Below are 10963 nucleotides of genomic sequence, written 5' to 3' on the forward strand. Positions count from 1 at the left end.
ACATGTTTATTTCTGCTGTAAAGTTGGGCATTTTAACATGAGAGTCTGTGGGGATTGACTCACTTTTGGAGCCAGCTTCAAGTGGCCATTTGAGGAACTGCAGTTTTACGCATTTAAACCCCGGAGGCTGCCGTTTGGTCACCAGGGTTTTACTGCAACACAATGTAACGTAATCCAGCACCACACCACTTTGGCCAGTAACGTGAACCGTGAACGTGAACTCAGCCTTTTTATTACAGAGCTATTTTTGCTCTGAACTAGTTCTAACTCAACCAACCAACAAGTTTCTCCCCACAGAACAGCTTTCTTATTTATTTAATTCTTTATTTATGAAATATGATTCTTCCTCTTGTCTCATTTTGCAGTTTTCTTGTGTTGAATGTCTATTTTTGCACGTACTGTAACACATTACTCCCTTCACACACACCTGAAGACATTTCATCCCATAAGTTAAACTTTTTCCAGTGATGAAATTCAGATATGGTCTTATAAAAGTCTCCTTGTTGGCACCATGATAAAAAATAAAAAGGCTCAATGACACATAAGACCATTTATTTAACATAAATCTTGCTTAGCCCCTAAATGTGCAGCCTAACTCCAGCATGCCACAGCACCAACCAGATGATATATCGAACACAAACTGTATTTACCATCTAAATTGCTTCTCCACAATGCCAAGATTATGACAGAGATTAATCGGCTAAAGAGCTAAATATCCCCCCTTCAATATGGTGGCACATCTCAGGCCACACGTTTCCAACTTAAAGGCAACATTTGTATTCCTGAGGAGCATCGCCTCTCGCCTGCTTTATGATATTACCGCCAGGAGACTGCAAGTAGGGGCTTCGTCTCCATGTGTGGGCACCAATTCAACTATCATCCATTTCCCCACTATCTTTTTATCATTACACAGTCTAATAAATGTGCTGTGTGCTCTGTGATGCTGCATCATACATCAGACAATGTGACCTGGGTCAGAGCATCGCCTACCACCAAGGTTACCCTCTCTCTCACGCACTTAGATGAGCATTTTTCATCTTTTGTCACTTCAAAATATTCTCTGACAAAGTAATAACATCTTCCACGTCCCCTTTCAATGTCTAACAATGTGTCTTCTAAAGAAAGCGACAAAGGTGCACAAGCCACAGGGGTTGGCTTGTGGTTGTTTTGATCCGGCAGGTCGCCATTGACAAGTGTACTTCAATCGAAGCAGCAGGTTGCTCTTCCCACTGTTGCTGCCTTATACCTGGTTATGAGATGATTCTTTAGTCGCCCACATCAAAGACAAACAGCATAATACCACAGTGTTGTAATGTCAGGATATGTATGCTGAGGTGTGCTGTGCAACCTGCACACTCTCCTGCAGATGGAGGATTAAAGAACTTTCAAACTGGAGTCCAGCCAGAACATTTTGGTTTACCATAGCGCCTTGGCAGAACACACACACACGCACACAAAAAAATACACACAGTTGGTCATTTCAGTGTGAGATTGTGTGATTTTTCAAAACATGCGATCTGGGTTTGGCAGCGCATGTCCGGCTGTCTCCCAGCGATCACTCATCTGAGGCGAGAAAATCAGCAGTGCCCCCAGAAACTCGACGAGCTGATTGGAGCCAGATTGGAACAAGGCCTCCAAATCAGACGGACATGCTCGGCTTCATTGTTGAGGCGAAGCGAGCCTATTATAGCCCTGGATTAACTATCCAAGACAGCGGCCACATTGAAAGACCTCACTATCTCTTCCTTTAAAAAAAAAAAAGCTGCAAAGCAGAAGACTTATATGACAAAGTCCGGCACAGTCCAGCACATAGACACCCCCCCGACCCCTAGTTCTTGTAATGGCACCACAGATGAAGAGCGACCAGCAGCAAAGACTGCTTGATGTATGGGTGCTTTGAGATATGTGCACTTTCTCTTTTTAATCTGCCAGACATTCAGCTGGTGATGGGAATGAATAGTCCGTATGTGTTCTCTAATGTGTGTGTGTGTGTGTGTGTGTGTTTTAAAAGGTGGGGTTGCATCACTCCCACAAGAGAGGATAATAACTGTGCCACTAATAGAGAATCATTATAAGCAACTTTAGCAGATCAAAGAAAAGATGTATTCATTGAAGTCCAGGGAAGCAGAGGATGGCCGATAGATCAGCGCCCCTTTCAACAACCGTCCTCTGTGTTCTCTCAACAATGCAACATGATGTCTCCCACAACCTTATAAATGTCCAAACCTGAGTTTAAGAGTGAGCCTGTTAACTTTTATAGGTGTGTGTAAGATCACGTCCAATAAATTACAATAAAATGAGTTTGCATCGTGTGCACACAGCCTTACATGGAGAGATGGCATCCATTTGATTTTCCCGAGAACGCTCTGTTTATAGGAAGCAGGGAACGTGAAGGTCAGGCCTTTAATGTGACTCGGTCACAAAGACCAACAAGACATAAAGGATATGTAAGAAAAAGAAGGCATAAATCTGAGCTGCAACACACACACACACACACACACAAACACACACAATGAAGATGCAGATTGTCAAAAATCTCAATAGTTTGTGAAAACTACAAATGCAACTAATATTTGAATTATCATCAGGTTTTGTTTTAGAAAATATAACCTAGGATGACGCTGCAGCTGTTGTGCACATTATTCCTTTTTTCAAAAGAGGATAAATTTGTCGTTGGAAACAGCAGCTGAGCTTCAAGCCACTGTGGGTGCACAGCAAGAAAATACATAATTTTATTAATTTGAATTTCTGTTCATTTTATTTTTATGAAAAATTTTGAACAATTTTGTGTATTTGGTTGTGTTGTGAGTATTTGCAGCACATGTGTTGTCAAATTGATGAAAATGCTTTCTGAGTTTGTTTGTGTTTTGTCTGTTTGCATGTGTTTTCTTAAGTTGCAGTCCGTTGAGCTTTCAGGGCCACCAAATAAATACACAAGTCACAACAAACGCCAGTGTCGTCATCTGTACAAGTAAAGTAATCAGGTAAAGTCCCTGCTAAATATCACTTTTGCACAACGCTGTTTGTGTGCATTCCCATGTGGAACGTTAAAGTGCAAAGATGTGTGATAAATTCCATCCTGTCAGGTGCTGATTTACAGGCCGGGTCTACAGATCTGTGGGTGAATTTGTGCATGAGTGCATGTGCCAGCACGTTAAGTGTGTGAAAATGCCTGTGGTCATTTTTCATCTCTTAGATTTGTTTGTATTTCTGTGTGTATGTGTTTGTTAGAGAGTGTGTGTGTATGTGTGTGTGTGTGTGTGTGTGTGTGTATGCATTCGGGAGTGTGAGAATATTTCCTTCTTGCTCTTGCCAAGCCAATATCTATTTCTTCACTCGTTACCTTTAATCTTTGATTACCATGCGGCAGTTTTCCAAAATCCTCTGACGGTTGAGTGATTTAGTGTTATTATTTTCCTGCTGTGTTCTGTCCGAGCGCATGGCTAACTGGCACCAAGAACTGTTAATTACTTAATTATGGAGATAAGAAAATGGTCAGGAACTGAATTGGCAATGATAAATGAAAAGTCTGCACTGACTTTTCTCTCCTCTCTCTCATTGAGATTTAGTTTCAGATCATGCCTCATCCACATCCACACATTTTAACTTGTTTTAACCTTAGATATCTCCTCTGCAGTCTACATCTTTTTTTTTTGTCTTTTGTCTCTGGCTATTAACATTCAATTGAAAGTGTGAAGGAGGGAGGGAGGGGGGGGTGCATGAATAGCAACTGTAGATTCATCATGTTTTTTTCTCCTCTCTCTTCCCTCATGAATTATGGAGCGTCTCCCCCGGTACATTTAGTCGAACCGCTAGTAAATTAAATGCAGTGTGCTACCATGCCACACAGCAGCAAACAGGCCAAGCAGGGATATACTGGCCTGTGCTGTTGTGGCCAAAACATTTATATACCCCTCAATGTTTCCAGGCACCACAGCTGCTCAGAAAGGCTACAAGAAGGCATGTGTAGTAAAAAACACATTATTTTTATTCCAACTTCACTCACAGTCAGGAAAGCCACCCAGATATTACAGCTAGTAACAGCCAAGAGAGTCTATTCAACATGACTGATCATGTAGTAATACAGAAATTATGTAAGCATGATAATAGTGGAGGAATTGAACACAGACCATTGTGTAACACAAAGTATTTAACCTGAAGGCAAAAGGAAAGTTATGACTGACTTTTAAATTGTACATTTCAGACATGATATCCACCTTGGCTTGTGGTGCAGACTTCCCACTGCTCCATATTTCTCTCCCGAAGCAGGCATGAATGGGGGTGCTGGCCCCCTTCTTGCCCCCTGATTTATAGTGCTGTGGTATTAAAATGGCAGACTAGGATAACATGGGTGGTAATAAATGACTATAAGACAGCGACTAGCAGCTGTTAATGCTACACCCATTAGATTGAAAAATGAAGGGCGCCAGTGATTTCGTCAGATTTATACATTTTCTCTATGCCATGCATTAGTGCATGTCACAGTAAAGTGGCAATCCATATATGAGCATTAATCGTCTGCTGTGCAATTTGGCCCCAGCCAAAATATCCTGCCCACATTTATCAAGCATCTCAGAATCGTGCTAAAGATTAAACTAGGACTAAAAATACCTCTAAAGAGTAAGACCTGAGAGTTATTTATGAAGTTTCCAACACTGACTTTTAGCTAGGAGAAGGAATACACCAAATTCAGTACATACATCACTGTTACTGATCCCAGTAATGCTCTGTTTCCTTCTGTCCGCTGTCTCGCCAGGAGAAAGCTTGTTGGTTAGCTCAGCGTACGGACTGGAGGTGTGAAGATTCAGCAATGCACCTCCCGGTAAACCTATTCAAGAATTACCTGAGGTTTGTTCAGAAATGGAGTTGGGGGGGGTGAAAGCAGGACTTCTGTAGTGCTGTTGCATGCAGTCACCTAACAATATCTCGTTTGCTATTCATACATACACAATATGAAGTGTTGATTGTTGTGTGGAGGCTTAGGAAATCTTAAATGTCACCTCTGACAGATCTGGGCTGAGAAATTAAGTAAAATAATATTATATAATCAGCTAAAAGATTAACTCGTACATAGTGTGTTTATTCTTTAAGTCAGTCACTAAAATTGTCATATTTCTGTCAGAGCGGTGAATTTTAATGATCTCATAGTCATCAACATTTCCATTTCCTGGTGACTCCTAATAGACAAGGAAAGCTTGAGAGCTCTTCTAAATATTGGCAGTGATTGGATTTTATTTCCTAGGTTTAGTTGATAAAATCCTTTTACTTCTAGTCCTAAGAGTAAAACCAAATGTGCGTCACTGAAATTTTTGTCCAGTGAGGATTGATTTAGCTCCATCATGTTCGATAGATATGCGCCCCCTGATCTTTTTAAAAGCGGCTTAAGAGGGAAAATGTAGTTTCATGGCAAAGACTACAAATTTCTTGTTAAGAAAATGTCTCCCGATCATCTGGTGTTCGTGCGAATGACCTTTGCCCCCTTTTCATCAGACGCCTCACACGGTGGTGGTTTGGGAGAATAAAGAGACAGCGCAGCAGCAATAATGAAAAAAAGATAGGACATGTAGGTTTGCTTTACATGGCCAAGGACAATTAGCAGCTTCATTGAGCATAGCCAGAACAAATACCGTCCAGTCACCTCCCTCCTTCCTCATTTCCAGATGACTGGGCCCAAATTCTTAGTCAGTGTTGCAGAGGACACCAAGGACCGATAGCTAAACTAAAGGATGGGAAGAGCTGTAATTATGAAAGGATTGTCTAAAGTTCAATTGGCTTGGTACACACCATTTCATGCTAAACGTCTTGATATACGAGGTGAATTACAAGAAGCCTTTTAACTACAGAGTGCAGAGAAAAATCACAGCTTCTCGATGTTAAGTCAGAGTCGTAATTGAGCTGTGACATCTTCGCTGCGGCAAGAGTCATCATATTTGCACACTTTGTAAAGAGCAGTGTGTTTATCTGAAAGCATCTGCATCTACAGTGCATGTGAACAGCAACAGACGAATTAGAGACGCTTTGATGTTTGGGAAACAAAGTCTGCAGCAATATCTTTAATGATGAATGGAAACAGTGTTTGCTTTCAAACAGGCCTTTCATGGGGCAGATATGGCGGAGTCAGACAATCTTCATGCATTGATTAAAGGCTGTCAATGATGGTGAAATAGGCTGGATAACATTTGTAAAAATGGCTTTTGAGAGATGACTATGAAAGCAGACGTTGGCCTTTCATCTTGGCATCTGCGTGGGTCCATTACCGAGTTTCTGTGAAAAATAATGACTGTGCCTTGCAGTATGATGAGCACTTTTTAAGTGGACCTCATTCTTCATGACCTATATCTATTGTCTTACCCTGTCAGCAGTGGGAATAGCACAGCCATTCACGTCCCATATCAAATACAGAGTCAGGGATATTTTTTGCCATAAAGCACACATGCCACTTCAGACTTGATAGTGAATATGTGCCTCCTATGAATTGTTGGATTTGCATGAATATTTATGGAATCATAGTGGGAGTTACAGCATATGAGGTAATTACATTATAGATGGAGAGAATGGATGTGAGTCATAGCATATTTTACATTCTCATGTACAAATTGGTCATTGTAGTAGTGATATAAAAAGCCTTCTTGAATTAATAGCTTCCAGTTGAGCTTGGTAAGCAAAGCGAAGGATATTTTTTGAACCAAATGAACCATCTATGGAGCTGCATTTCAGTTTTTGAGCCACATTCCACTTTGTTTTTGCATAACGGAAAAGTACATTCCAGTGCTGCTTTCTCATATAATACCATCCTTTGTGCAATTTGACAGGATAATGTTGCATTTGTGTGGATCACTGAAATCATTGCTGCAAACTTCCCTCTAATGCGCCCATTACTTTATAATGACGCCAAGTGTTCAATTTCACAGTGGTGGCATGAATTTGTAATTACCACATATAGATTTCCCAGTATTTCCTGATTGCAGGAGAAACATACTGTACTCACTACCGCCCCAGGTCCAATAACCAGATGTGGAGTCGTCTCCATGCTTGCCAGCAGCATCCCTCCCAAATGAGTTTCAGTCGGCTCCGATGGGAAGTGTTTTCCAGTTAGCTATCTTGCAGCGATCAATACTCCACCTCCTCCCATAATGTTGAGAGAAACCCAAACTTCTAATGAGGGACTTCTGTAGCCATGTTCCCCAAGCCCCGTAATGCATGCGGTCAATATGAGAGAGGATCTGCTGGATGAACTCGAGAGGCGAGAGAGAGAAAGACAGAGAAAGGAGGATGGCATTGTTCAATAATAAGCACTAACAGTCTGCCAGACTGGACCTGACCCAGATACAGTTTACCTCAAACTGTCTCACTATGCTATCTCTGATTTTCATCCTGCTTGATAAAGGGCTCTGGTTTTCTTAATCCACGCTGAGGGATGAAGCACATTATGCCAGGCCCCAGTTTGTCAAATCCAAATTCGATTTTTGAAAAGGTTAATGGCTACGCTTACAAAAATCCAAGGCAAAATGTTTAGGATGAGGCCTTTCTGATCACAAATGGGCTAATATTTGTGGTCCAGGTTTGGATGTTTCCTGATGACCTTTGTCAGAAAAGAGCTGATTAAACAGAAGGTAAAGTCAATGCGATAGGCAGACAATGCAGTTTTCAAAAGATGAAGGCCAACTCCATAATTCTTGTTACTGCAAAAACTTTACCCTGCACGTCTGAAGCTGCCGGCTGAATGCAGTGCTACAGATATGAAATCAGATCAATTAAATGTAATATAACATGGCAACAAAATACATGACTGTATGGTGCACAAAGACACACGGAGGGCCTCTGACAAAAATCTCCAGCCAATCTAGCAGCTCTATGAGGTCGCACTTGGGCATGTTAGCATACAGATGTTAGCTAAATGCCAATGTTTAGCCGCTATAATGGTCACCCATTTTAGTTAGGTGTGTTAGCATGGTAATGTTTGCTAATTAATTTGCTTGGTGAGTATTGGACAAAATAAAATTTTGACGTCATGATGGTGCTAGATGAAAATTTCGGGGATCACCAAAATCATAATTTCTTCTTTCGGCACCATGAACATCTGTATTAAATTTAATGCCAATTTAATAGCAATCAAGACATTTCACCAGAAATTACAAGTGTCAGCCTCATGGTGGCGTTAAATTGAAAGTTAGAGAGTTCCCAGAGTCGGTAGGATTCATCCTCTGAGAACCATGAACTTCTGTACAAAACTTTATGCCAAACCATGCCATACAGCATTCACGACATTGCCATCAATAGAACCATGCCACTAGTAAAGCTAGAAAATTATTCTAACTGGTTTAAATTGACAAAAGGTCACACTCAGCGGTTTAACTCCAGCTTCACTAATTGGTATTTTCACAAAAAGGTTCTGATGATTCTGCATGATCTCCTCAAGTCTTTTAAGCATTTTTCTGTATTTAACATAAGCATTAGCATAAAAGCAGGATAAAGCACGGTTGTTACTAGTTGCATCTTTAGTCTGTAGTGCAGAAAGTTAGCTGATTAATGAAAGCAAAACCCCACACTGTCATCAACTAATAGAGATTAACTCAGTGCACCTCAGAGAGTGTCCTTTTCCACAGAACAAATGAGGAATTAACAGCTCCTTCAGACAAGGTTCGCCATCGTTGTAAATGTTAAGCTGAGTTTAATGCAGCCAGGTTGATACATTTTGGAGGTCTTAGCGTATTAAAAAGAGATTTAAATGAGCTTCCTTGATCAAACTGCTGGAAGCCTTTGTTCTCCAGCCCATGATTTATTCAGAGACGTCACAATCGAACCGTCACTATTTTCTCTCTGTCATGTCGCGGGCATGCGTTCATCGGTGGGGATCATTTGTGTTGAGAAATGCCACCTGGCTCAGGCAGCAAAAGCCCTGTAGGAAAGAGAAGAGAGGGAGGGATGGAGGGAAGGAGGGGATGGCCACAGGGGAGAAATAATATGTGTGTGTAGGTGCAACATCTATCCACTGACCTAAGAGCGCTGAAAATGGACTCAACCAAATTAGAATGTTTCAAAATAATCGGTCACCTCTTGGAAGTGTGAACCACATGCAGGAAAATACGTTCAGTGCGTTGATAAGGAATTGCAGGGTCAGAAAATAGCCTATATTGCTTGTTCAGTAGGCTGCTATTTTCACAAAAAAGTCTGAATGGTAACTGAATGTTATAGTACGTGTCAGGATAATTGTACAGATAAAAGAATAAGGTGGAGAATGAGGCTTTTGAAGCAGCCACTGTAATAGTCTGTGCTGCAGTTCAAGCCTTTTAAGAACTCCTGTGTGACACATATACAGTACATCACTCTCCTGTCGGTCTTCAACGCAATGGATGATGCAAGGTAGCTCCTTTTTCTTCCCGTCTCTGTTATTACTCTTTGCTTGGCTGCCTGCCAATGGTTCGTGTAAACCACAGTTGTCCTTGCTGATGTACTTTGCTATTTGGTGTACAAACAAAAGTGACAAATACCCTCAAGTCCAAAAAGGGCCATTATCTACTGCTTCTTATGCGGCACAGCATCCATCTTTTTACGACCACATTATGTGTACTCACATGAAACATGTTTGACTCAGGAATGATGAATAGCATTCGATACCAAATAGATGTGTTGAAATGTGGCAAGGACAAACAATACAGTGCTGGCTGGTATTGAAAATTTGAATCATTAATGTTGGGCTACGTTCATACAGCATTACAATCCATCACATGTCCTCTGGGAGTCACTGATTATGAAAACAAGATTATTGGTATCAGAACGGCAATTTACGCTATATTATGCCTACATACAGAAGCTATAGTGGGACTCTGAGAGCGCTGCATAAGTGAACTTCGTACTTCATACACGGCTCATGTGTTGAAACAGTGAGGTGAATGCTGGTTACGTTTCCAGAGAGGCAGTATATTTGGCTTACAGTGTAAACATGTCCACATGAAAATTCATTATGGCAGGTGCTTACATTCCATCTGTGAATAAAGAGCACAAATCATGTGGCTATTAGAGGGTTAATTGCATTTAAGCAAACTTTCATTCAGGGAAATTTGCTCTACAGAGAACCAAATACCATGTCCTTAGGTCACGTTGCTATATTTGGAAGTACATGTTCCTTTCAGAGACCAAGTCAGGCATATGAGGACATCATCTTTCCCTTCGATCACCCTTCCTGTTTTTATCATTCTTTCCTCCTGAGTGATACCGTGTCTTCTGCCTCTGTGCACAGGTTAACGGAAAGTTGAGACTGAGTTCAATCAATGCTTGGAATTACCAGACGAAGGACGATGGAGCGGCCCATTACTATAGCTGACCCACTTAAGATGTGGTTGTAAGAGCCAAACAAAGTGTGTTTCCATCCAGCCTTGGAAAGTCATGTTTTCAGAGTAAAACAAGTTTTTCTCATTACAGACATGTCTGGTTGGCGGAAGGCTAAGTCTATCCTTGAGCCATGGAAAAACTTAATATCAACAGGATCAAAATACGGCCAGGATTATCCTATTAATTTCATTACATCATGGCTTTTTTAGGCTATTTTTCTGTTATCGTATTGATTTAAAACTGTGATACATGTATAACATGACTCATGTTACATAACATGCTTTTGGATCTTACAAAAGACAATTGAAGTTATTTTCAAATTTAACACACGTAAAAACTGTGTAAATAATGGACACTGAACATTGTTTCAGGCTGTAAGATTCTTGCTGTTGTTTCATTTAAATCAGGCATAGACTGTGGTGGAGGAGGAACCTCCAGGGATGAGGAAAATGGTTATGTAAGTAAAAAAGTGGCCTCTATTAGGCCTAACCTGCACCTGATGAGGGAAATTATTGTTTCAGGAGGGGTGAAAATGTCATGGATTCTCTAATTTTCTCTCCAAACACCATTGTGTTGACCCAGTGTGCATGGGGGCGTAGTAAGAGAAAAACTTTGTATTTAAGGAGTCAGG

This window comes from Seriola dumerili, unplaced genomic scaffold (assembly GCF_002260705.1).
Source record: "Seriola dumerili isolate Sdu_G_001 unplaced genomic scaffold, Sdu_1.0 BDQW01000216.1, whole genome shotgun sequence".
Classification (NCBI taxonomy): domain Eukaryota; kingdom Metazoa; phylum Chordata; class Actinopteri; order Carangiformes; family Carangidae; genus Seriola; species Seriola dumerili.